This window comes from Falco cherrug, chromosome 9 (genome assembly GCF_023634085.1).
Source record: "Falco cherrug isolate bFalChe1 chromosome 9, bFalChe1.pri, whole genome shotgun sequence".
In the NCBI taxonomy this organism is placed as follows: Eukaryota; Metazoa; Chordata; class Aves; order Falconiformes; family Falconidae; genus Falco; species Falco cherrug.
Window position 1 is genome coordinate 37,885,598 of NC_073705.1, and position 27,793 is coordinate 37,913,390.

Below are 27,793 nucleotides of genomic sequence, written 5' to 3' on the forward strand. Positions count from 1 at the left end.
GCACCCTGCTATACCCTCATGGCTTTCTTTACCCTTGAAGCAACTAATACAGTGTGACATACATCTCTTGTATATACTCTTGCGTGCATTTTATTTCCTACTGTTAGGGTTCGTGAGTGCCACAGAGATGATTTGTTTCTCCAGCAGGCAAGTTAGAGGAAAGCAAATTCTTCCTTTCCTTTCTTGTCCTCTGTAGATTTGCTTGCCATGGTAGTGAAAAGGAAAAATGAACATCTTTTGGGTCCTGGGAGAACCTGAGTGTCTGTCTGGGGAGAAAAGACTTAGAGAGCAATGCATCACCTGAGAAGAAAATAATTGCGTGCACGTATGAAGCTGGAAGCTTTGATATGGATGAGAAGAGAAGGTGCACTGTGCGGTTTCCAGCAATGAAATCAGGAGGTGGGGTTGTTTGTGAGGATGGGAAAGGCCAGCAGATATTTTCTTGGCATACATTTGAATTGCAGGACTGGCAGTTTCATCAGCACAGCCTGGCAGAAGTGCCCCTTTAAACAGTGGCGTAAGAAGGAGGTAAAGGAAGCAATATTGTCTTGAAGTTGCAGGTGGAGATAATGGGTGCTGCAGATAACAGCTATGTTCAGAGGATCTCAACCAACTGCAGTTTTGTCAAGAAAGTGCAGTGGTGGTTTTCATGGTGACCTGTCAAAGCCTCAAATGCGTGTTGGCTGGGTGACAGTGCCTCTGTTGGCCTCCCTTTTGATTTGGAGATAGGGGAAGGAAGCAAATACCCCACCTTTCAAGGTACCTTACTTTTCCTCTGTTGGATTTTCCAGGGCAGCTGGGAGCTGGTCCTATTTATCTTGCCAATACATGTGCTGCCAGTACAGAGCAACTGACAGACACCTCAGCTCATCAGAGGTGAGAATTTCTGTGGCTGGAGAACATCAGGAGAAAGCTGATTAATTATACTGTGTCTACTGATTACCCAGCTCCTTTGTAATGGCATTTTCTCTCCTAGGGTATAAATCAAGCCTTAACTGCCAATGCTACATGTGAGAGAGCTCTTACAGAGGGATGTGTTTTTGCTGAAAAGTTCAACAGGGCAGTTGTGATTTTCCTTGGTCTATGGCTGGGGGGTCCTTTGGCTGACTTTGACTCCTGAACCTTTTAAGTGCGTGAAAGTCCCCCTCTGCACACCTTTAATTTCTTTTTTGAGATGGGACCCTTTAAATTTGCTTTTAATGATTAATTGAATGACGTTGGGCAAGGTGTTTGCTCAGAGCAGTTTGCAGCCATGTGCAAGGGGTGTGCCTGCTTACTGGGAACAGATTTTTGCTCTTTTTTTTGTCCCTTTTTGTCTTGTTTAGAGCTGTGATTCTTTTGGCAAGGTCAGTGTCTGTTAAACCCACATGCGTACATTGCTGTTACATACTCACAGGGGCTTCTTCATATTTGGAGGGAGTTCTCGTATCACTCATCTATTTTTATTTTGTCAATAAGTTTTTAACAAAATGTTGCTGACCCTGAAGGTTGCTTTGGCTGAGAGCTGTGTACTGCCTCCCATCTCAAGATTTGCTTTTTGAATTCTCCGTTTCTCATTTCATGCTCCTCAAAACATTTTGGTGGTCCCTTTGAAGGGAGCAGGGTGCACTAGCTTCCTTCTGTGGGAGTGCTGGCTGCAGCGTGTGACTGCTTGCAATCATGCTAGAGATGTGGAAGCATGATCCTTGCTGCTTACGGGGCGGGGGGGGGGGGGAAGCTGCCCACAGGAGCCTAGGACTTTCCAATGCAGCAACGAGTGTTGTTTGGGATTTTTTTTTCTGTTTTGTATTTTTGTTGGTTTTTTTTTTCCCCTTCTGTGTGGTTTGATTTATTTCTTCTCCTCCTTTTTCCTTCCCCTTAGTCTGTGCTAACTCCTCACTTAACAGTATTAAAAATGTACTCTGTCATCTTCCTGCAGGTGTGCTTTTCCAGGCGTCCCTTGGGACTCATGCAGTTAGTATTAGCATGGTTCAAGTCACGGTAAATTTACTCTGATTTTACATCTGGGGCCCTCTGATGAGGCAAATGGGATTAACCAGCAAAGAAAGTGGTGGCTTCTGCCATCTTGTTTGCTGCAATGCAAGTTTGTGTTGGATGGGCTGTTAGCAGAGCTGCTGACTCAGCAGTGGGATGTTTGCTCTGACACTGGCAGAAGGAGTCTTTATCTCAAGCAAGGTGTAGTTATAGGGCTGTTTGTTTTGTATTGTACTTTGAGAGGTAGGTGTGTGTCCTCCAGTGCTTTTGTCTGTCACACCCAGGAGGGACCCAGTGGGTGTTTCTAAATAGAAAATACACATCACGTGAAGATCTCCTGGGCTGAAAGTAGGTGGAGGCAGAAAATGGGAGACACTTCATTTGTGCTTGCTCTGTTCTTACATTTCCCAGGTCCACTTCTGGCTGCAGCTGAAGACAGTGTATTGAACTAGATCCTGTGTTGGGATGTCCCTGTTCCTTAGAGAAGGCTTTCCTTTAGAAAATCCTGGGTGTGCTGTTAAGTTTGCTTTACCTTTAACTGATGCACTTGGCTCTTCTTCAGGTCTGGCACCATCAGCCATTCCTTCTTTTTGCCATTTGGGAGGGGAAAGGGCTTGCTATATGTCACCTCTTTTCCCTGAAGGGGGAGACCCAGGGCAGGAGGACTGTTAGTGACCCACGAGATGGAGAACAGATTTTTGCCTGGTGGGTACTGAATTGCCCACGTATTATGGATTTAAGGTTGCTCCTGCAATGAGACTGGAACAACTGCTTAGTCAGCAAGGAAACAATTAATCAGCTGCAGTGCCTCAGGAATTCACTGGGAATACATCTTCAGAGTTTGCATCCATGCTAACAGCATTTGAACAAGCAGCTTGGGACAGAGTCACAATCCTCTGGTGAACCTCAGCCCCTAAAGGGTGTTTTAAGGCAGGGTGGGCGAAACGCTTTCATCATTGACTACTCTGCTGGTATCTGAAGCACAATAGATTTAATTAAGGAGTTTGTTTAGCACTGGAGGGGATTTATGGAAGTTGTGACAAGTTTAAGTTGGCAACAGGGCCCAATAAATAGAGATGAACTGTTAATTATTCCTGTGTGATACTTCCTCTTGTAGCGTTTTATCAAAGTCAGTGAGGGTTGGGAATTGGCCTCAGCACAATAAACAAAATAAATCAGAGGCTGGTACAGATTGGGGCTTCTCTGGTTTGGTCACAGGATGCTTTAGGTAAAGGGTCTTGAAGTCAGGCAGAGTGGAGATGCCCCTGGAAGAAGGCTAGACTGAAAGAAATGGCAATAGAAGTGGCATAACCGCTTCTAATGTGTAGAAAATGTGAATACTGAAGTGGGAGACAACTGTGTGCGAGGCAGTGGAATACCATAGCATCTGGGAGTGAAGAAATGTTGCATTGAAGCGATGTTTCCTGGAGGAAGAGGATGATGCAAACCTGAGTCCAAAGTACCTGAGTGCACATTTCCACAGATGCCTTCTCCTGTGTCAAACTGGCCCTGCAAGGGACTACCCATTGCTAGCTGATGCACGGAGAAGCCTGGCACATATTAGATTTGAAAACTCAAGAGTTGGGCCAGAATAATCCTGTTTTGACTCTGTCCTTAAAACCAAATGGCATGACAAAAACAAGGGCCAGGCGCCTTGGCAGCTAATGTAGTCCTGTGTCACAAGTCTTCTCCCCCAGGTCCCCTGGAGTTTGCTCCATGGTCTGTCATCGATGGTGGTGAGATCATGAAGTTTGAGGCCCTGCCAAGGCCACTTAGCTCCCTGCAACGGGATGCATTTGCCCTGGGGGAAGGTAATGGATCAAAACTGCGTTCTCTCCACCCCTTGTTTTGTCCAGTCTGCTGATGGATGAATCCTGTGACTTGGCTTCCCTGGCACAGCTGGAGCCCGGTGCAAGGGAAACTTGTATTCATCTTGTTTCCTGACTTTCACTCCAAAATTGAGCTTCTTTGCTAAATAGGTTGGATTTTCTGGCAAATTTGCAGGGGTTGTGGAGGGTGAGTATCTTGACAGATCTGGAAACCTTTCTCCCATCTTAAAGTGTGAGTTTTGCTCCTTGCTTATGCAGGGAGAGTTGGGCACTGCATGTTGAGTGCTGCTGTACAGCCGCATCTTGTCACTAGGGGTCAGGAAAATGCTGAGAAACCAGGGAGCTCCTGAAACCGAAGCCGCTGGCAGGAGGGCACAGGGTTGGGGCTCTCAAAGACTCATCTGATCCCAAAACCCCGGAATGATTGCTGACGTGATCAGCTCTGCTAAAGAGTGGCTGCACTCAGCAAAGCAGCTCTTCAGCTGGACCTTCATGACCAAATTATTTCTGATGAGAAGCACCTCCAGATTCTTCGGTATGCACCAAAGCATTGGTGCTAGTCCTGGGACACGCTTGTCTGTAGATACATAAGCATTGAGAGTGTCTTTCCAGTCAGATTGCTAGAGGTCTTTGCTTACCATTTCTGTTCTCAAGTCTTGGAAGTTGTTTGGTTTTATTTCCAGCTTCCCAATTGCAGGTCTTGCAGTAAGCTGCCCTGAGGTAGGGACAGGAGAGGGGCCCTGGGTATGGATGTAAAAGCAAGGTCTGTGTGTACAGACCTTTTATTGGGCAGGATTAGAAGGTAGGATTATAGAAGGTAGAGAAGCTTTTGGGCATACAGGCCCTTCTGATCAGAACTAGAAATAGTAAGCGTCAAAGCCAAATGAGTTGAAAACAGTAGCTCAGAGATTAGCGAGGTATTTAACACATGTCCTTGCGTTAGAAGGGAAGAGTGACTGTAATGTACAGGAGATGATGGTAGGTGAGTGGACAAAAAAACGTGCTAAAGCAGTGATTTCCTTGGAGACAGAGACAGGTAGCTTATGGGCCATAGCACATTGGTAAGGCTGCTAGAGGGGACAGTGGGCACCTCCAGGAGCTTTGCCTGACAGTAGAGTTGTGAATTTTATTTCCTAGATCTGCCTTTGGGAAGTGTTTCATAGTATTATTAATTCTTTTTTTTTCTCAGGTCAGAGCTGAGAGAGCAGAGGGAGTGATTTACTTTATTTTTTGTGATAAATGATCCCCTGCTGGCTGCTGGGTGTGCTTGTCTTTCGCAGATTGTCTGTAGGAGTCTGTTTGGGCACTCGGTGGATGCTCAGCTTCGTCTCCAGCTTTCCCAGAAGGGCTGTAGGTGAGGTGGGTGAAGCGTATTACACTGCTGGAAGCGCAGGGGTAATATCCAGGCATGGGCTGTGGCATAGGGGAAGCTGCTGGAGGTACACTGGCAAGTTTTGCATTTTTTACTGTGTGCAGAATCTGATAGCAGAAGCTCATATATGAAATTCATGTCATATGCAGTGCTGATTTTTTTTTCCTTGTTAGCATTAAACATACTCTTTTGATGAGGTTACTCTCTTATTATATTACCACCTCTATTCCTCCCTAGCCTAATGAGTTTGTAGTGCTTCTTAAAAACTGAATTCATCTGCTTTGCTTGTTCTTGCTATTAGTTGGAACAACCACTGGACCATGCTGTCTGCACTGTTTGTTCGAAGCAGGATAAAAATTAATGGGAAAATTGTGTACGCAGCAATCTTAAGAAACCAAAATGCCACTGTGCCTCACCCGTTGGGGGTAGCAAATTAAATAACATAGCAGCTCGCTTCAAAGTCTGAGGATAAAGAGTTCCCCGTGGCAGGCATGGCAAGGAGGGGAGAGATGAAATACTACAAACTGTCATTGATTCACAGCCTGGGCTGGTAAGTTTGCTGATGTGCTACAGCAAAATGGAACTGTGTTTAATTCCAGCTGCCTCTACTCCCTCCTGCGACAGCTGTTATCTTGGAGGGGGCTGGGGCTCAAAAGGAGGGCCCTATTACTTGTAATGGTTTGCCTCAGCTCTTGGACCTCTGCTTACATGTTGAAGGTTGTCTGAGTAGTACCCTGAACCGCTCTTGGGAATTACTACTTGGTGTAGGCTGGGTTTCTGACCTTGCAAAGGCAAAGTGTGAAAGCTGGTGGGGGGAAGGAGAAAAGGGGGTGGCCATTTCTGACCTGAAAGGGAAGATCACTGGTGCTATGAACTTCAGGAGAACATTGCTTGGTAGCACCAGCTTCCCTGTGTTGTTATCTCAGAGCTAATGTCCTGTGGCAAGACAGGTTTCACTGGGTGCTGTTACTGCCTGCGAGGCACAATGAAAAGTCAAGGTGGTGGTGACAGCATTGTAGTGCTAGGAAGGAGGATTTTGCTGGGAGAGACCTGGCTTTTTCTGAAAGGGGGACGTCTCGTAGGACTGTTTTCAACAAGGAGCCCTCCAGAGGGTCTTTGTGAGAGCTTGGTCCTCACGCTGGCTACACAAAGGGAAGCTGAGGAACAGGAGTATGCCCCATGATGGGGAGGCAGTGTTTGTTCTATGGGGTGGGAGGGTTTCCAATGCAAGGGTATATTGCGGAATCTGCCTCTGACATACCGTGAGGCTCAGGGAGAGCTCATCTACTGGTGCTTTCCCTTCCTCAGCCAGTGAGGTGGCTGTGGCTTTGGACAAATGGCCTGCAAAGTAAATGAAGAAGGAACAGCTGGTTGAAGTGGAGCAGGGACAGGAACAGACCCAGTGGCCAAGGGCAGAAGAAGAAGAAGAAAACAGGAATTTTTCTCCTCAAATTCCTATTCCTGGATCAAGCAAGTTGTGTCAGTAGAAAGGACCAACAGTTCCAGTGCAACTGGGAGATGTGATATTGCCTACTGTAGCAGCAAAGACTTAAGTCAGCAGGATCAGAAAAGAACCTCTGTGTGCTAGCAGCAGCGTCATTCAGTGAAGAGAGGGTTTCTCTCCAGGAGACAGCTATTGATCAACAGTTTACAATGAATGCCCAGCATGTAAATAAATACAGATACTGTAGCGGTGCTGCGGATTTGAGGCTGGCCTCAAGGCCTGCATGGCCATGTCTGTGCAATAACTCGGCTGTCTCTTCTGATGCACAATTGAGCAGGTGAAGCTGATTCACTCAAGCCTGGTGACTGCAGCTGATCTGCCTTGTTAAGCAGGTAACTAGTGGCTTACATGACTGACAGATGTCTTAAATCAGTAGGGATACTCCGTGAAGGATTTGAATATACCTTGCCCCAATAGATGCTTGGGAATCCAGTTTTGCTTTTGCTATCGAATGCAGCATAAGGAAGGAGGGAGGGGGGACTGTGATGTTAAAAGCACTTGCGTTTTTGGGTACCCTCCTGGTGTCACTACAGTTCTCCAGTGCACACACATGGCTGCTGTGGGGGAAGGAGTGAGAGCCCATCCAGTAAAATTTGGGAACTGAATTGTTCCTTCTGGAGCTTGCACGTGAACTGCAGTTTAATGCTGCCATTTTGCTTAGTGGCACATAGCTTTCATTAAGTAATGCTGTGAAATACTTGTGTTACGGGCTATGAACCAGAAGAATCATGCCATAGTTGCTGTGGTTGTGGGTTACATTTTGCGTGTGGTTTGTTGACAAAAGTAACCAACTAGCAGGGATGAGTTGGGTAAACGTTTTTTTACTGCCTTTGTGGTACCATCTTCTGATGAAATTTGAGAGGCAACCTGAGATGTGCTCCTTGTTTAGATTAAGAGAAAGAAATAGTATACTGTTTTTTAATTTCACTTGCTTTCATTTACAGTGCTGGAAGGTTTAGGTCTACTTCAGAGCATGGAATTGCATTTTTTCCTTACAGAGGCCCAGAAAGGGTATTTTAGAGCTTGGAGGAAACTTCAGCAAACTGGAGAACAGGCCAGGATCTTTTCTCTCTTTGCCCTGTACCTGTATCTTCATTGGCAGTAAGCATGGTGTAAAAAGCACCTGTCTTATTTTCCAAATCACTATAGCCAGTGATCAAGTCTGCCATGTCAACAAAAAGCGTTAAGACCTCTTCTTTCTGCTGATGCAGAATGATAATTTATGGCTCAGCCATTGCTGAGATGTTAGATGCTGAAATTATGACCACTCTGTCAGATTGGCTGGATAATTTTTACTCCTAAGCCTTCCACCAAGATGATTTTCAGTGCTTGGAAATTAGTCTTACTCTGCAGAGCTGTCAGTGTCTCCCAGCTGTGTCAGTATGTGCTCTAAGAAATGTGTGTGTATATGATATAGCTATTTCATCATCATTCCCTGCACTCTTCCAGACACCTGGGAAGCTTATCTTAAGTGCAGCTCTCAGCTCCCAGGGGTCACTTTTGTTAATTCTTTTTTTGGTTTGTTTTCCAGTAGCATAGAAAAAGCCCCAGAACAAGCTTCTTTTTTTTTTTTCTTCTTTTTTTCTTTTTTTTTTTTCCCCCAGACCCTTTAGATACACAGGGAGACAGATTTTGTGTTCCGAGTAGGTTGTGCTTGAGATGGATAAGGGGGAGATTTTATTTGTACAGGTAGGAAACTGAAGCAAGGAGAAATTAAGACCTTGGGGTGTTAAAAGACCAAATTCTCAGCAAAAGTTTGTGTCCTCAGAAGATGAAAAGCAGAAAATTGTTGTATAGGGAGGCTGCGCTGAGGTCTCTTGGGCAGGTCTGAAAGGGTTGCCAGAACCTCTTGCAGAAAGGGAAAGACAGATCCTTTGAGAAACAGAGCGCCCATCTGCTGACCTTGCCCATCGCTGATGCGCACACATGCTCTTGGGTTGGCAGAGAGGGGCCACGTCCACCCCCAAGGCACAGTTCCTCCCTGAGAACATCTGTCCCTGTAGCAACTCATCCTGGACATAGTCCTTCCTAGCCAGACTTGGGAGATGCAAAAAAGCCCTGTAGAAGAGGTTTTGCCTTTGTTGCTTTCTGTGAAGGTGAGCTGCAAGTCTACAGTTGCCTCATCAAATTTTTGGATACCCTCCCTGACTGATTTGGGCTCTATTATTAGTAGCTGACGTGCTGGTAGAGTCACTCCCCTCCTAACTCTGCTAATTAATCAGTGCACCCTGTGGCAGCTCTTGACCATTAAATAATTTTCATTAGTATCCAGACCCCAACAGCATGGGTGAGTCTATCTATCTTCATTAACTCTTGGATTTCAACACCAGGAACAGGAGCCAGAAGTGACAGTAAAAGGGCGGTTTCCTGTCTAGTCGCTTTCTCACCCCAGTGCAAACTGACCTTGGTGATATTTCTTTTTGCTTCCTCTTCCCACCCCTTGTTGTGTGTTGGTTAATGGAGAAGATGGACAATGACTTCAGCCACTCTGCTTCTTATCCCAAGTGGCTGCCCTTAGGAAAAATATGGACAGGATCATCTTTAAAGGTAGATAAATAACGTATGATTATCTGCATTTTGTAAGTGATCTGAGACGATCTCTCAGGTCACAGAGGAAAGAAAGTGAAGATCAATACTTATCAATGTCTGAATTACCTTCCTCCATACTAAAAATTAACTTTGCCAGTGGTGTAGCTGCATCTGCAGACGGGTAACCCTAAATCGACCAAACCTGTATGCACAACCTCAAAACCAGGAAGGAGGAGTTACACTTCTTGGAAGTATTTTCTGACTTCAGTGAACATCTGGTATTTTCCTGGAAGTGATGAAAAGCCACTGCTGCATGCTTAACCTTGCTCTCCAGAATGAGAGGGCGTTGCTGTCCTCAGTCACCTGCAAGGTTATTTCCTGCACACTGGTGTAATGTGACACATACTTGGTCACATTGGGAAGTTGTGTAATTTCCTTCCCGCAATTCCTCCATTTGTCAGATAAAATGATTTAAAGAACTAAAAGGACTCAAGCCTCCTGAGATGTTGAAGTTAGTCCCCTACTCTTGGATTATACAAGGTGGTCCTCCAATCCATGAACTGGTGTGGGTGGTGGGCTTGACACCTGTTAACTACTGCTCTTTCTCCTAAAGCACATCCTTTTCTGTTGGCTGTGGAGAAAAAGAGAATAAAGGCCAGGTTTAGCTGCAGTGCTTATGAGGTGAGTTGCTTAAAAAAATCATGTGAGGGTGTTTTGTGGGCTCAGGTTGTTTCATCAGGCTAACAGTGAGAGCTCCCAGAAACTTCTGGAAAACTCATGAAGCAGATTACCAAAACGATGCATTTTGAGCACAAGGAAATTTCTGTGTGCTCCTCTGACCTTTTGTGGCATCGATATCATGTCCCATGGGTGGCCAAGGGAGGGATTGCGCAGAGATGAACAACAAATGTTATTTTTGCAGCTTGCTCCTCCCAGGCTGCTGTGCATAGGCACTGCTTGGGCTTTTGTGTTTTGCTGTCTTGTTTTTCCAGTAGTGTTTCTGGGATAGTTTTTTCCCCCTCTTCCTGTAAAACTTTACTCGGAGCTACCTCCATTGATACGTGTCTGCCTGCTGAGAAGCTTTCTATCAGTCATTTACCTGAAGCCACCATCGTAAGTTATTTATACAGTGATTAGTTAAAGCTTCAGATACTTAATGCAACCTTTAAATCACATATCCACCAACAGCTATTGGTCACATAAAATTTCATTGAGCGGTATCTATCACTTACTGTTTTTCTCAATGTGTGCATATATTTAATTTTCTACAGACCTCTCTTGCTGATATTTTCTGCTGAGTAAGTAGTAAATCGAGGGGCTTCAAAAGTGTTTTGTTGCATTGCAGTGAGTGAATTACTTCTAAAGGGAACAAGGAATATAAAAATTCATCTTGTGAAGAAGTTGCCCTGTTGTTTAAATCCTATCTCTCTATGTTAAAACAGACTCAAACCTTAAAATAAAATGTATTTTCACAGAATATGTAGCTAGTAAGGACTCCTCCAGCCAGGTAGCTTTGAATATTCAACCTGATTGGATTTATTTCTGTGTTTTGCCTCATCTGCCTCAGCTTATAGTATGCTTATGAGACATCTGCTTTGTACTAGGGGTTCAAAACTGTACATGTAAGTGCTTGAATTCAAAGATACACAGTCAAAATTTAGTATTTTTAAGTTGGCTAAGAAAGCCAAGTTCTTGAGCTTATCAAAGGAAATTAAACTTGGAAGAAATGTAGGTAGAAAATGTAAAGCTGAAGTCTAATGAAACGAACTTCATTTTTGGAGCAAGTAGTAATTAAAAGAAGTGAAACAAGATATGGCATCTACAAGTGAAGTAGCAAGAGTGTATTCCAGCCCTGAGAGCTGAGCCCAAGCCAGCACAGACCCTGAGGTGCAGCACTTGGGTACCTAATCTCATTGCGTAGTCAAGAGAGGTGGCTTGAATGGATCTCAAGGGATGAGTCAGATCCTGGGTGTGTTGAACTTCTCCATGAGGGCCTGTCCATGACACCTGTTGGATCCGACAGTGACTGGAACTGCTGGCAAGGAGCCTGGAATTAGGTAGGTGTGCCAACTTAAGATTCAAGTGTAGTGCAATACAGATCCTCCTTTTCAGGTGTGTGTCAGTTTGGAGAGACACGCTTAATTTGTGTGTCCTCAGCTTGCAATTTGGGGGCACTATTTTGCTGTACATTTGAAAACACTGCCATTCAGTTGGTCTAGAGTAAAACGTTGCAATACGTCCGTGTAACATGGTTGTGACTGACTTAGCTTGCAGCAAACAAGTCTCTTTCTGTAGGTTTCTATAGGGTTGGTGAAGAAAAGCCAGACACTGAAGGAGAAAAGGAGCAAGCTTTCCCCAGCTTTGTGTGCTTTGGTGGAGACCTGCCAGCCTTCCCTGCCATTGCAAGGCTGCCTCGACAGCCCCACAGGTACCCTGTAAATGGGATGTTCACGTGCATCGCTGTTCCTTTGGTTGCAGACTGGTAGTGACCAATGCAAACCCTGGAACAAGTGCAGTGCTGGGGAGTGGCGGGCTCGTGTTTCTACCACTCTTTGGGAAACAACTGGCAAATTTGGAGCCCCGTCTGCTTGTGGAGTTGATGGAAAGGAAAGTTAGTGCCAAAACAAGGGACATTCAGTGCTCACCGGGGCTCACTTTGCTCTGGGGTGCAGACACAGCCTCACCTCAGCCTAGCACTTTCCCAGCTCAAATATGGGGCCAGCAACTCCTTTCTCAGGTTCCACCCTGATTATAAGGGGCAGAGGAGAGAAACAGGAGGGAATAAAAGGAGAGGTTGGGGAATCGCTGGCAAGGGCTCTTGGTGGGCAGCACAGGTGGCTGTGTTGTGGGTTGGCTGCCCATCTGACCCTCACCAGAGCTAACAAAGTTTTCTCATGACTCCTGACTACTCGCTGCAGTTCCTTAATTGATTTGGCAGAGCAAAAAGGAAAAGAGTGGTGACTGAATCCAGTGAAACTATATATTTTAAACTGTCCTCCTGGATCCTGACAAGACTTTCTTCACCCTCTTTGGAGCTGGTTGCTGCGTTGGTACCCTGCTGTTCTACATTCCCCTTGCCTGAGGTTTGACGGATGCTGAGGTCTCATCTTTGGCTAAGAATTGGGATTTCAGTCATCCTGGAGACAAATTTGCCACCCATTCCTGTGGCAGATAAACTTCAGGCAGTTAACTGCTGCACTTGCTACAGGAAAGGCTTAGTCTGTACTGTAATTAGGTCATTAATTAACCCCCTGAATATTTCCTCTGCCCTTGTTTTTGAAATAAGGATGGAGTCAGACTTCCATCTGGCTGAACCTTACGTGGCAGAGCTGAGTAATAAAGACACAGTGGCAGGTAAATGCAGGTGATGAAGGGTCCTACCTCTGTGTCTTCTCACACAGCTGTGAGTACTGTACACTAAACCTCTCTATAAATAGGGGCTTGACCTCTTTTAAACTGCAACTAAAAGCAGTGTAACCCCTTCCCAGCATTGTTTGGTGTGGCACGAGGGAAGGGAAAAAAACCATCCATGGACTTCACTGGAGCCTTTCCAGGTGTGAGGGAGCTCCTGCTGTATTTAAAGTTCAGAGTGAAAGACTATCTTTCAATACATTGTATTTAACTTTGTCCAGTTCCATTCCCTTTTTCTGCAGCGATAAAACCACTATTGCTCTTTCATCTCTCCCCCTTTCTTCCTGAGTAGGTTCTGTGAAAACGGTGTTTGGGGGCAGTAAATCACAAAATGGAAGCATGCATTCATAAAATGCTTTATACCTCCCTCCATCAATATTTCAATGTGCAACACAGACACCAACATTTCATTTTAATTACCCTGCAAATTTCCTTGTCGAGGAAGAAAGCTGAACTCTGCAAGGCAGCCCAACCCCGTCCCCATCCCCTCCTTGCCATGGGAGCGCTGCAGTCCAAGTAGCCATGTCTTTTGTTCATCTGAGCCACGGGGCTCTCTGCTTGCTCGGTGTGGGTGTCTCCCGCAGGAGGAAGACTTCCAGCTGGGCAGAGTCTGGCCTGGCTCACCCTTTTATTGCCACATGGTGAAAGGAGGTCTTGAAGCCATTTGTGGATGTATTTGGGAGCTGGCGTGTTGCCTGGAGCCCTCCAGCAGGCAGGAAGGGCGATCCAGCACAAACAGAAGGTTTTAGAAGATAGGCTCTAACAGTGATTAGAGACAAGGGAAGGCTTCTCTGCTACAGCAAGTGTCACATTTTTTAAAGCTGTCCTTTTTGAGGTTGCATTAGTTGCTGTTTCTGTTTGCAGGAGAAGAGAAAAGTGATCAAGGTGTGCAAGTCACTAAACGACCGAAGCAAGTTACCCCGTGTCCTCGTGTAGCCCTTTCTGAGACATTTAAGAGATATCCACTTGCAACTGAGTGGCAATATGGGAGTCAATACATTGCACACCCAATTAATGTGCTAATCTGCAAAACTCCTTGCCAGAAGATACTGCTGAGTCCCCTCGAAAAAAACCCATAGCAGATTTTTTTGAAGTATAACGTTCACAGGTATGTGAGCTAGGATAAAAATATACATAACAAAATGCTTAAGGAAAGGAGGGGGTCCCCTAATGCAAAGGAAGTATGTCCCTCGTGGTGGTGCTGTTCCATCGTTGTCAATTATAAAGAGTGTTAAATGTTCTTCTTTAGCAGCTGGTGTGGGGTATTATCGTAGAGTGGGCATTAAATTAGACTGGTTATCAGTGTAATTCAGTATGACAATTTCTGTGGTCATATCCTGAAGACAGTGGGAAAGGTGGGGAGAGGGAGCAGCACTTGTGACACACACAAATGCTAACTGGAAGGGAAAGAGGCATTCATTTCTTGTTAGTGCATACAAATGTAAATGTACTGATTTATGTAACTTCCCAAAGCTTAGCTGCTTGCTGCCTGAAGAAGCATTCTTAAAACACATATCCAAATTAAGATGCCATGTATCAGATAAATTGCTCTGTGTAGAAACTTTGTTTGCAAAGTCAACATTTTTCCAACAGCCTTTTTAATGTCCTTAAAAAACCCAAAACAAACTGTATGGTGAAACAAATATCTGTATGTTGCTGGTATCAAGGTCCAAGAGATGGTTTTGAGGCCAGCCGTGTCAGAGAAAGCCAGTGTCACTGTCATGACTGCCCAGTCTTAGATGGTTAAGTGTTGGCATCTTCAGATAGGTACTCATTAAAATTAATTAAAGTCCAAACAATACCAATGAAAGTATTTAGCAAATGAATTGTCTTATTTTAACCTGCTCGAGAGCAGCAATTTTGGGTTTTGTAATGGAGAGCTGCATGTTTCAAACTGAGATGGGGAGTGTGGGATGTGTTATACTTCACCCAACATCTTAATGCAGCATTTCCTCTGCGAGGGAAGGTGTGAAAAGTAAAGTTAAAGCTGTGTTGTCTGTTTTTTTCCTCTCCCTAGGACTGGTGTTTCCCTTTTACTCAGAGTTATACCAGTTCATATAGAGAACCTCTCAGGTAGTGTTATCCATGGGCTAATGGATATTTTCCTACTCTGTATGTATGCTTAATAATGTATATACAATGCTCACACAATGTTAGGACAAGAATAGTTATTATTTTGGAAAATCTTTTCTAGGACCTCCTTGAAGTTCCTCTGAAAAGAGCTCTCCAGGATCCCCACTGATGCAAGAATTAGTCTGATGTCTGTAATGACAGATGATGGGGAGGTACGTTCAAGGCAGAGGGCCCTGAAATAAAGTTGATTTGCAGAAAGGCCATAATAGGTTAACAATGCAAGTCTTCATCTGCAAGCCTGGAGAGAGTCACGTGAGCTGGGAGCTATTAGGAGGATGTGCAATGGAATGAAATCTTGGGGCACCACCAAAAAGCATTTCTGAAGAGGTGGGACTGGCAGTCCTGGTTGGGGCATGCCAAGCGCTAGATGGATCACCCCATGCATTAACAAGGAAGATTTCCTTGCATGGTCTTGAGATGACACAGACCATCCTGACAGCCAGCAGTCTTGAACAGGAGAGTTTAAAAAGAGCTGGAATTTGTCTGTCTTCACAGGAAAGGAGTGCTGACAGGTTTGGGCTGATCTGCAGAAAAGAGTCTGGATGGGAAAAGTTGTTTGCCAGGTTAATTTGCCTCCTTGCATGGTGGAACAGTTGCTGTAGGTCAGTCTTAAGGAACCAGGGTGAACATGACCTGTAGACGTAGTCAGCAAGGCTTTTTGGGGTGAGACCTTTACATCTGGACACTGAACAGCAGGACTGTTAGAGAGCAGGCAGCAAGAAAAAAGAAAAATGGTAGTGTTTTCTGAGTATCCCCTCCCCAAATACACATTGGCATGTCCCCATGCAGCACAGATACAAGCAGAAGGGATCTATTTATGTGGTTATGGGTTTGCTGTCCTTGGATCCTGTTTGAATACACTCCATCCCAGAGTTGTTTTGCATTTCACCGGGGAGTCTTTTGTCTAAAGGGCATCGATGCTGCAGCAAAGTGGAGCGTGTCCCTGCCCCTGCTTTCTCCAGTGGATATCACATTTCATTACCCTGATGAGCCTGAGCGAATTCTCCGGGTTGTGTTAATTCGCCCACAAGCCAGCCTGTGTCACGTCCGCAAGAAGCCTGTGACATTTTCTAGCCTCCCCCATCCCTCCCGGTTTCAAAACCTCGAATAATAATCTCAGCCTTGTCTCTTTTTCTACTTAATGCTTCTGAAACAGAGGGGAGAGGGGGCAGAGGGGCTGAGACACCCACTTCTTGACCACACAGATGCAGTCAGCCCCAAGCCAGGCAAGCGTGGGAAGCATTTGGCTCAGGGGGCTATGTGTGCGCCCAGTCTGCTGTGGTGCTGCTAGGGCTCGTGGCAGGGGGAACAGAGGGGTTGCCTTGGCAAGACCTCAGTCTTTGTGGTCTGGAGCTCATCAGTGAAATGGAAAACGGGTGGTGGTGAGCAGGGCAGCTGTTTCTGCATCATCCTACCCTTTGAGCTGCTGTGGGTGGAGAAGTATAGTGCTTTTATGCATTTGATGCCTTCACCAATGCTTTTTTGGTTCCCCTGAAGCATGGGTGCATCGCTAGGGAGAGGACCGTGTAGTGTTGGACAAGTGCTTTAAACCCAGGATGTGAATGCTGTGTTTCAGAGTGCCCTGCAGGCAAGGCATAGAGGAAGGATTTAAAATTAGATGCATGGAGGCAGGTGAGAAGTAAACTATTTGTGTTCCTAGTGTGGTGCTGCTCCTTCCCCATGTCTTCAGTTTAATCTGTATTTTGGATTACATTGGTAGCATCAGAGAGTTGGGGTAGTTTTCCAAAATGTTGGTGCCCAAAAGTGTGAAGTGAGGCGTGCTTCTGCATGTATTGCAAACAATATTCATGCTTTTTTTTTTTTTTTTTTTTACTTTAAGTAATGCAACTTATGCTTTAACTAATGATACCTTTAAATGGTGATAATTTTGCTGTTCTAGCAGCCCTGAAGTTGAGCCATTGAAAAATCAGGGATGCTTGTATCAGTGTAACGTTAAGGATAGGTACTAATTTCTCAAGAAGTAAAACAAGCTTTAACAGGACAGAGAAAATTAGCTACTGATTATTGGTACTTCTAAGAGAGATGAAGGTACACTCTTTCAAAATACTTCTGTGATTACGTCCCTCATCAAACCATCCCAGGAAGGCAATTCAACACTGCGAGGCTTAGCTGCGCCTTGTGCTCCCCACTGGTTATTAGGCCTTTTGGATAACCATCATTCTCTGTATTCAGGTTTCTGAGAGGAAAGGTTAATGCACATTGGCTCATAAACACCACTCTGAATGTGCTGAGAGGCTTTGTGCTGAGCGCACGAGAGCCTTGGTCACATGTGGACAAGAGTTACTTGCACATGGAAAACCAGCGACTGATTGAAAAAGAGTTTCAGGCTAAGTGTATGAAGGGGGCTTTGAATGGGTTTGGCTGTAACACAAAACTGTTGCTGGAGAGCTCTTTGGCAGAAGGAAAGAGGCTCCAACCAAGGAATTGGCTGTGTGTTGTATCAAAGATGAGTGATCAGGGATTGGAGTAAGTGGATCTTACTGTAAATGGATCAAAGGGATCAGGACGCAGAAACTAAAGCAAAAGATAATGACAGGTAAGAGTAACCACTAATGAAGCCCTGAGCACTTAAGGTGTGGTGAAGAAGCTCCAGGAGCTTCACTCAGCCCTAAATAACCAGGAAGGGTGAGAAGTGATCTGCGATGTACTCCTAGGTGGGACAGGGTGATGGTCTGGGTGGCTGAGGACTGTAAGGATATTGGGAAGGATGTGATTGCGGATAGCAAGGACGTAGCATGCATGCCCCTCCTCAGATCCGTTTGGTAAGCAAAATCCTTGTTTTTTCCAAGAAAAGGAGAGGCTGGGAGTCCCAGGCAAGCTGGGTGTCAGCTTGGAGGCTCACTATGCACCAAGGCTGCTTCGCTCACTTCACACCTGGGGACAGATGCACAGCACCATGTATTCAGTGGATGTTGTTTCTGATTTATACTAACCATTTCAATCAAAGCCAAGGTGGTAGGAAGATTTCAGGTGCTGTTTGGAAGAAAGGGGTAACTGAGGAGAATGTTTAGGGTGTCCTGACTGAGGCCACCTTTTGAGGTGTCTGCTTCTCCCTCCAGGGGCCTGCAATCCTCACCTCACCCCTTTAGCAGCTTACTTAACATCTGGGGACTTCATGAGACGAAGTAAGATGTACCCCCACCTGAGCAGAAATAGATGATCCAAACCATCTTCAAATGCACCTAGCCTGACCAGAAGCTGCTGTGGTGAGTAATTTCTAGTCCAAAGAGAAATTTCTTCTCTCAGCATCCCTCTCAGACATTTTTCTTTGCCCTGAAAGGATTCCTCCCTGCATGTTGAGTCATGCTTGAAGAAGTGCTTGTTAAATAAGTACCGCTCAGCTTTGCTTAAAACAAATGAAGTTGATTTAATAGGGCTATAGAACGGCCAGGTATCTGTGTTATTTAAGAGTATTGGCACTTTGAAGGCCGAGTGCTAAAAGCACTTCATTTTTATTTCAACTGTTAATTGAAAATCAGCTGGTTTGTCTTGTTCTTTCCACTACTGCTCCTTCTCCTCTGCTCCCTGCTCTCATCTCCCCCATCTCCCTCCGACAGGATAACAGCTGTTAATGCAACACCCCTGCACAACATGCTAGTAAAAATGTGGCATGAGGCCAGGCTTTCACTTGTGGTTTATTAGTTTAATTAACCAGGGTCTTGCAAATACTTCTTTGTGAGGCAGAAGTGAGAGAATCTAATGTTTTTTTGGGGCTGGATCTTTACATCATTTTTAGGCACCTGGTGAAGGCACGAAGGTAGAAACTTGGCTTCTCTGATTAACCTTGACTGAATTCAATAATACCTTGGAGTCACATTATTGCTGACCTTGTGTTTTGCTACCTTCTCATCTTTCTAATTTGTCTTTCCTTCCTGCCTTTGCAATAATAGTCAGAAGTGTTAAAAAATATCTCCTGCTGTCTTGTGGGAGAGCTCCTCTACTTGCAGTGATTTTTATTTTTTTACTTTTCAGTATATTTGTTTGTGTTTTTCTTGCATTTACACACACAAACATTTGCATGAGAACAGCTATTTAAGAGTTACTTGGAGGTGGCCTTGTAAATTTTTTTAATGAATTTGTGTGATGATGTGCTGAATATTGCCAGCTATCAAGATAATTTGGCATTTGTTCATGCAAAAAGAAATTCTTTCTGTGTGCCATTTTAGGAGATGATCCTGACGATGTTCATGAGAAAAGCAGTGTTGAAGCTGGGGTGTCCACAAAGAAAAAGCCCAGGTGCTGCCTGGGTTTATTTTGAGTGATTTGCTGTTCTTCCCTTTGGCCACAGGTTCCTGCTGATGTGATGTCCCCTCATAATTTTGGTCTATGCTGCTGAAGGTGTGTGTATTATTTTGAGTGAGGCATAAAACAAAGGATCTGAACACTTGTAGTGATCTGTAAAGGCTCTGCTATCTATTTAGAATAAACATCAGGGTCTTGTTCAGGGGTATTTGTGTGGATGCAGCAGAAATCTTACAGATCAAAGGACAATAAGGCCAGGTCTTAAAGTCCTGTAAGGATTTTGAACACTCTAGCTCTGTTGCAATTCCAGTTTTGGTGTAAATGCCATTTGCACTTCCCTTTTGAAATTTCTTTTTCTTCTTTGCTTCCTTTTCCTTTACTGATACTTAGTGTCATACACAGTTCCAGTGGTCCGCCCTAGAAGGTGATGATGGTGATTCTTTCTTAGGACTTTCTAACAATCTTGAGGGCGATGGTTGTAGTTTGAAAGAGAGAATATTGATTATCATCTTAATTGACAGTTCTCCCTTGCTAGTATCTCTCCAAATCAAGCCTATGGCAGGTCACATTCCCATGGGGTATCCAAAGCATGCTGCTAATCTCTGGAAGCATATGCCTTAGGTGAGTAAAATAGTTCTTTAAGATTTGCCATCTCACAATGAATTTTGCATTGAAGTTCAAGATTTCTGTGTGAGAAATGTGTACTCGGAATTTTGAAGCAGAAACGTGCTTGATCCAGGACTTCAGCAAGCAAAATTCTTGCAAAATACCCAAAATTGGTACAGCTCTTGGTGGAGCAGTTTCTGGTGTCTGTGTGTGTGAATGGCTTTAAGACACAGGTCCAGGTAAATGGGAGTGCATGAGGCTCTTGCTCTGAGCATGTCACTGTGTGAAGGTGTTTGTGACCTATCTGAGATACCGGATGGTCTGCAGGGTGTCTCCAGAGGTTTTTCATAATGTAGCCCTACATCTATGGTGGCTGCCTTTTGTCTTCTGTGGCATTCTTGTACAAATCCAATGTTGTGATTCTGTGAGTCATGGGCAATTGAAGTAATATCGTCATCTGCTTCAGGGGTGATAAAAGGTAGATAGACGGCAGCTAGATAAACTACATCATGCTCTGTCTCCTCTCACCTCCTATAACTGCTCTGACATCAAGTAGCTGCAGTTGGTTCACCCACCTGCTGATGGTGACAGAGCCAAGGATAGGGAAATGACTGTAGCTGCCTTTGCTGGAGTTTGTAGCTAAGGCACATAGTTGGCATTTCTTCTTCGGTTCTGCTGTTTCAACTACCTAATGCAGCTGGACGAGTCATCACTATGATCATCTGTGTGATACAGGTTTGGCCAGAAAATCCTTGCTTTTAGATGTAGGCAAGTGGTGCTGGTAGGAGCAATACGTTGGCTCCAGCACCCTGTATTTGTGGGCAACCTGAGAAAATCCTGAGTCTAGAAGGGTCCCGAGAGCTTCTGTTGTCCAAAGCCTTTGCACAGGCACTGCAGTGTAGGCTGGCTGCAAGCTGCAACCTGTCCTTGCTTATCCCAACACTGGGAAAAAGCACTGGGAGCGATCCCTTTGCTGCACTTGCAACACACTCCAAAATGCCAGCAAGTATAAAATTCAGTAAATGTATTGAACTGGCTTTTTTTCCTCTCTGGAGCACACTGAAATGCTAACTGTCCTGTTTACCGTCTGGTGCAATTTAAGATGCTGATTGGAAGTGCAATGTCCTTAAGTGAGATAGTTGTTGGCTACCCAAAAGATTCTATCTTTGCTTACATAACACCTCTCTGCTGCAAATCATAGTCTTGGTAGAGTTCATAGTCCGGTGGATTTCCGTAGGACCGTCTCATTGGGAAACAGATTTCATCTCTTGTCTGACACTCTGCTGACCTGTCAGGGGCATCATAGGTTCCAGCCATTTTTCTGGGACTTTGGGAAAGGGGTGTTTACCAGGTGAGATGATTTATCTTTCTTTAGGAGTGGGTTTAGTCCAAGAATATATCAATACAGAATTTCCTACCTGCAGGTCAAGAGGAAGCCTACATGTATTTTTAGAAACATAGACAGTGAAACCATTAAATTAATTTGTCTTTGCTTTAATAAAAGCACTCCTTGCCTTTAGAGAATGATAATGGCACTAGATTAATGTATCCAGGAGCACCATTGTGAGTGGCAGCTGGAGAATGAGAACTTGATGGGATCTAAAATGAAAGAAAAATGTTTGCAATCAGTTTTGTGCTTCATTCTCCTCTTACCCCAACTACCTGAGATGTTCAACACATAATTCTACAATTTATGTGGTGTTTTTTTTTTTTTAAAGGCATTGTAAGTCTTCCATAAGAAACTCTCAAGATGCTATTTTCATGCAAATAGCTTTGTGTGCTAAATTGAGGAACTTAAGAACCACAGAAAATACAGGAAATGTGGGCAGAACACATTTGAAATGTAAAAGTTTCCTGGGAGTTGTCAACAGCTCTTTAAGAAGTCTATTGCCTGCACCTTTCAGCAGCTTTTCTTTGTGATTGCTGGGGGAAAAAAACAACAATTACAGAACTGAAAAAATTGTACGTAGTTGTTGCACTGAGGAGCAACTCTCTAGAAGCGATAATGGAGCGGAACAACATTCTGCAGTTTGCCTTTCTGGCTTTGATGAAAATCGAGATGACAACAATGCCCCAATTCTTTTTCTAGTTCCCAAGCTTAAAGTAAGAGGATGCCCAGTTTTTCTAGATCACTTACCTTTAAGGATGCTCTGACACCTTCTAACATGTGTCCTCATACCTGTGCCTTTCCTTCAGTGGCAACCGTAGAAAAACCCCCTGAATTTCCTGGTGGAAGGATCTTTATTGCTCACGTAGGCTTGTAGAGAAGATGAGTGTATAAACCTTGATTCTTAAGGGCAAAACCAGCCTGGAAAGTATCCTCTCAAAATCGAGTGTGGTATGAATAAAGCAAGTGACTTTTCCACACCACAAAGATGAGTACTTTCTACTTCACTGCTGCGGATGATTAAGGAAAACAATTGCATTCTGACAACATGCATTGACATTTTAAAATGAAAAAGAAATGAAGAACAGATTCTGGGAGGCTTGCCATTAATGATAATGGATTTGCCTGAATGGAAGCCTTTTTGAAAGTCCAATTCAATTTTTTTTTATAATGTTTCCTAGAACAGGCAACCCCATCACAGGGGGGTGTCTAGTGGGTCAGAGGAGTTCAGGGGGTAGTCTGGGGAACAGAACCGGCTCTACACGTGCACTCACGAGCCCACTTAAAGACAAACAAGAAAAATGCCTGTGAGGGCAAAGAAGGGAGGGGAAGCTAGGTTAATGCTGAAAAATGAAGATTTGACGTTTAAGTTCAACTTTCATTTGCTTGCAAATGAAAACTATTGTGTCAACACTGCAGGAGATGGTCTATGCATAGCTCTTTTTAGGTTAGCTTTTCTTTTCCCCCCAAAGGTTAATTCTTCTTTGATTTAAAAAAAAGTGAGAAACGTGGACTTTAAATGATAGGCAAACACACACAGTGCCTCCCTGGCAGTGCATGCTGCACATCAACTGCACAGCCCTGCTCAAGCTTCTGGCAGGGGGCTGTAGCATACATGATAACACGGCATTGAAGGAAGAGCTTTCCAGACAGGTGTAAAATGTATTGCAGTTAACCATTTTCCTGTAGGAATTTTTTGCTCCTTGTGATACTAACTTTCAGTTGTGAGGTTAAAACTGGGATGTTTACAGCTGCATCTTTTTATAGGGACCACGTGATAGGTAATTTTATGTGAAAAATCTGTTTAGTCCCCTGATGGAAGAAGTAAACTTAGGCGAGACTCATTCTCCTGTGAATTCTTGGCATGCCATAAAAAACCCATTGCAGTTCTCCAAAATATTAGCTGTAAAACTTGTGCCTTGTTAAAGTTACAATCAGAAGATATAACAAACGGATTATTTAAGCATACATTACCATGTAACGTTCATCTCGGGGCACTTGGATTTTGACTCTGCAGTACTGTGCCTTGCCTGGAAATCTCATGGTGGCTGCTGGGGTGGAAAACACAATCCCTCCTTCAAATAATGTATCCCTTCCCTGCTGTGCCTCTCCTCTGGTTCAAAGATAGTCCCCCTTTAAAGTTTAATCAGTAGTTTTATCATTGCCCACAGGCAAAAGGTACCGATCAAAAAAAAAAAAAAAAAAAAAAAAGCTGCCTTGGGATGGAGAAGTTTAACACTGGATGGAATGGAATTGCACCTTTCCTCTGCTCCCGCTGTTTTTAATTGATTCTTCATAATGGTTTGTGCTTATTTTTGGCTAGGATGGCCCTGGGAGGGTGATGGGAGTTTGTGAGCTGCTGTTCTGGCAGATATCTACACCTCTGCTGAACCCATCCACATGGAAGCTGAGCTCTTGGTGAATCTGTACTGGAGCAGAGCAGGGAACAGGTAGTTTCTTGGGTGTTCGGTTGGGTCGCTTTCCTCAGGTGGCTCTCCCAGAACTGCAGAGTGTCTTTAGGCTTTATTTATTATTTTTTTTCTTGTATCTGTCACCTGTTGATGCTCCTGAAACACTAAAGGGGTAGATGTGGCACAGTGCAGTAATTGGAGGGTGGATATGTTATAAAAGGTATTGAGAGACCTGAGCTGATGCTTTCTCGAGACTCATGTTGTTAATGATGTTTTCCAGAGCAGAGTCCCAGTGGTCACAGGTGGTGCTCCAGTGGGAGGAGAGAGTGTGTGTCTGTGTGTGTCTGTCCCCCCACCCCAAAGGATTGGAGAAGGGAAAGCACTGAGGAGCAAGTAGCAAGTTGGGAAGGCAGGGATATGAAATGCAAACTGCTTGAACCTGGGCTCGTGTCTGTGCTTGGTGCTCCCTGTTGGCTTTTCAAGGGCATTTGGAGGTGTCTAGCAGGAATGGTTTGGCATGGGTTCCCAGAGGAAATGCAAGTCATCTCAACCTGTTTGGTCTAGAGCCTGCTTGGCCTTTTGGGCTGAGACTGCATTAATCCTGGCCTCTTAGAAGGCACTTCATTACTTAAGGAGGATAATATCAATCTGTTGCTATATTCGCATCAGAAGGAAAGGGTTAATGTTGGCTTTTTGTGCTTCTCTGGCTTCTCTTCATGGGAACACCCAAATATTTGGTAATTTCCAAAGTGGAAGGAGGAAAGTGCATCTGCCTCCTCTTTGAAAAGCCAGCAGTGTGACAACCCATGGCAGCAGCATCTGTCGGAATGCCCATCAGTCTGTCCCTGCAATGAGAACGCACAGGCACATGTGTTAATGTTATGTACGTTCTTGCTACCGTTGTTTTCTCTCTGAGACCCCTGCAAAGCCAGCATAGGGTAAAAGGCTTGTTTCTAACTCTGAATCACCTGTACTCTCTTGAGTCTCCTACAAGCTGAAATTTGGTTTACAAAGCTGGTAAAAACAATTCAATTTAGGATGCTGTTGGTTTTGCTCAGTATGTACTACCCTGGCCCTCAATCTTTTTTGCTTTTCCACCAACCATTTTTCTTGGTCAGTCTGGCTGCCACTTTAGATCTCTAGTTCTTCCCATGCTGCTTTTCTGTTAGAAGAGAGATGCAAGAAAATTACCCTGTAACAACCCGGGCTGTAAGACATTTCCAGCCTTTGAATAATCTGTATGGGATTTTTCCTCCTTTTTTTTTTTTTTTCTTCTGTGATTGTTGTCTGCATAGGTAAAGCCAGGCCCAGCAAATGCTGATAATTCAGATAAAATGCACAGCATTTAGGCCTTTTATTATTACCTGTGGGGAGGAAAAGAGGCATTTTGTATGGCTTTGCAGTGGATTGTATGGCAGTGGGAGCAAAGAAATGTCTGGCGTGGGGTTTTCTCAGGAGCTTGGTGCAGAATTTTTATGCATGGCTTCTTGGGTAGCTGCACAGGTATTTATCCACTATATAAATAGGAGATTGACATCTTTATAGATCTATTACAAATGTGTTCTCAGCTCAAGGTCACAGTTTTCTTCAATTCTTGCATGTAGCTCATTTGCTGCTTCTCTCCGTGCCTTACACTTGCTCTGGGACTGGCGATCCATGCTGTGAACTCTCCCGTCTCTCATACTTCAGATTCTGTTTTGCTGTCTTTTATCTGCAGGGGTTTCTCCTGTGAGCCATGATGTGCTTATACGTTTCCTTGTTGCTGTTGGTGCTGTAAAGATAGCATTTACATATATCTATATCTATATAAAATTGTGCAGATTTGAAGGTAGTGGGTTGGGGATTTTTTTTGTTTTGTTTTGGGGTGGTTTTTTTTTCCCCTCACTGGAATCTATTAAGTTGGAGGATTTGACTCTCGGTGGGAAAGCACTGAAGATCTTTTTTGTACCTCTTAATGGTGTTCCCTGTTTAGTAAGATGGGTTACTTATGCAGCTGGCTCGGTTGCTACTTCTTTTAGCCTAAGCTTGATGCCCAAATCATGTCAGGTTGCTTGAAGCATCACAGATACTTAACTGACCCCCACCCCTACCGCGGGTTGCTTGCTTACCTCTTTGGGCTTATCTGCTGCCTCTGAGGCTCTCTGAAGATAGGGATTTGCAGCTCTGCCATGGAAATGTGCTTCTCCAGGAGCTGTGCTGCTGCTCTTGTGCAATGGGAAGAAGCCTCCTGCAGAAGCTGTTCCTACTGGGCGATGAATTCCAGTTTGGTTTCTTCTCCATCGGAAAATGAGGGAGTGTGGCTCCAGGTGGACAGAGAGAACCAGGTGTGCCCTTTCTGCAGGAAGTTTGTTCCTCTAGACTGTTGTTGGTGTGTTTGCTGGGCATATACCTTATTTCGATTTGTGCAATTAAATTTTTTACTTTCTGTAGGTGAAATGTTTTGGAGCTGACCACAGTTTCCACATACTCCTATTTGAGATGAATTGCAAGACAATATTTTTGCCCAGTAGATTCCAAAGCACTGTAAGCTTCTGATATTCAAAACCTGTAATTAAAGTAATAAATTTATTTATAATATTAATATATATTGTAAAAACATATTTAATACATATTTTAATATATTAAATAAAATATGTTTAATAATATATATTATTAACATAATAAATTATTATAAAATAAAGTAATAAATAAATAAAGTAAATAAAAAATAAAGAGTAATTTTACAAGGACATACCAATTGTGTGTTCCCTGATTTAAAGGAGTACCTTCTTTTGGAATTACATTTGTATCATGAATGTCCCGTTCTGTCAATTCAGATTTCATTTTGCAAATGTTCTCTAATATTCCTCTAAAATTCAACTTCAGCAAATGTTCCTTCTGGAAACTTCAGCTGCTGAGCCACGCAGAGAGACTGAACACAGCGAGAGTATGGGCTGGAGCAGAGAACTCATAAAGGTTGCTAGAAGGCACTCTTGGGAAGCTGCATTCAGCATTTGCCTGTGGGATTATACCAAGGAACCTAAATCCCTTGACTCTCCAAGCTATCTAATGGTATTTTTATGCAGCCCCAAGACTTACCACCTTCCCCGCTTTTCTAACCTGTAGCCTGCTTTTCCCCACCAATCTCAGCCTACTCACTTCCCTCACCTCCCTGAGCAATACCTTTCCCATCTAACCTTCAAGGCTTTCTTACCGGCAGAAATTCCTGCAGGTGGAGCTGGAACGACGTCCTGCTGCTGGAATAAGTTATGAGGCATCGGTTGTCACTGAGTAATTGCTTCCCCGCGGTTCCTGGTTCTTGCACTTGCTCTCGATATGCCTGTGTGTGCAGCCACCCGGACAGAGCATCCTGCATGCCAAACGTCCTTGTGGTCTGCAGGCAGGCAGAGTGGTGGGTGGCCAGCCTGCCCTTCAGCTCTTGCTAAATCGTGGTGGTTTGACCACCTCCAGATCATGAAACAGGAATATCAAAGGAAATTGTGCAGCAGTGGAGTTCATTTTCTTGTAATAGGCATCCTGATTTAATTCTGACAGGAGGGAATCTTATTCCATCACGTGTCCCCTAAGAACCGTGATGAAAGGCGTTGTCTATAGCGGAAAACAATTTGTTACTGGATTCAGCTGTATCAATGTTATCCATGATAAGGTTGTCTTCACTGTGGCTTTGCAGTGATTTATCTAGAGAGGCCTCCTAACTTTCCCGGATGCTGGGCAGCCCAAGAGTATGCGAGGACAGCAAAAAAATCAGGGGCTGGCTATGCTCTTGTGGCTAATTCTCTTGTTGACTGTTCTCTGCAGGTGGCTGTTGCCTCTAAACCTCAAACTGGAGACCGGAGCTGCTGCTTTGGCTCCCATTGCACCTTGACTATGCTGTTAGATCCCACCAGCAGAGTGTCTCCCAGGCTGACAAATAACAGCTAAAGCACTGGAGAGCTCCAAAAGGTTGGGAACGTGCTCAAAACAACCAACAATAGATCTGTACAGGTTTCCAGCTGTGGGCACCAGTAGAAAAGGCTGGAAGCTTGTGGGAGAGAAAGGAGGCAGGCTGGGTTCCATGAGAAATCTGTTCATCTTCGTGATGCCCACTATGGAAAGGCTGTCTGGAAGGTCGTGCTCCAGCAAAGTGATCCTTACTTTTGTGCACAATTGTAATGCCATCACTTGGGTGTGTTGAAGGATGGGATGCTCAGTGTGGGGTCTCACCTGTGCCTGCTCCCAGTTACCTGCTGCAGGTGATGAAGGAGTCCCAGATACGGGCGGGTGTAGGTCTTCATGGGTTCCCCTCAAGGGGCCATGCTTCTTGGGACTGCACCAGCAGCTTCACAGCCCCTGCACCAGTGAAATATGGACATTAGCCATTTTATCTACAGCAGG

At 44.3% G+C, this 27,793-nt stretch overlaps 2 long non-coding RNA genes across 2 annotated transcripts in view; one reads left to right on the forward strand and one right to left on the reverse strand.

The window, feature by feature from the left end:
* Nucleotides 1-1,804: 1,804 nt before the first annotated feature.
* Nucleotides 1,805-27,793, forward strand: part of LOC114018167 (uncharacterized) — a 54,271-nt gene continuing 28,282 nt past the window's right edge. Inside the window, exons 1-9 of the long non-coding RNA XR_008733843.1 lie at nt 1,805-11,265; nt 11,504-11,636; nt 13,484-13,727; nt 14,637-14,692; nt 14,814-14,904; nt 17,833-17,979; nt 25,608-25,743; nt 25,850-25,942; nt 26,285-26,470. This is a non-coding gene — a long non-coding RNA (uncharacterized LOC114018167). The remainder of the gene's footprint in view (nt 11,266-11,503; nt 11,637-13,483; nt 13,728-14,636; nt 14,693-14,813; nt 14,905-17,832; nt 17,980-25,607; nt 25,744-25,849; nt 25,943-26,284; nt 26,471-27,793) is intronic.
* On the reverse strand, nt 23,447-26,264 carry LOC114018168 (uncharacterized). The gene is made up of 3 exons (XR_003563593.2): nt 26,154-26,264; nt 25,528-25,964; nt 23,447-25,190 (listed from the first exon to the last, which is right to left on the reverse strand). It is a non-coding gene; the product is annotated as an uncharacterized LOC114018168 (long non-coding RNA).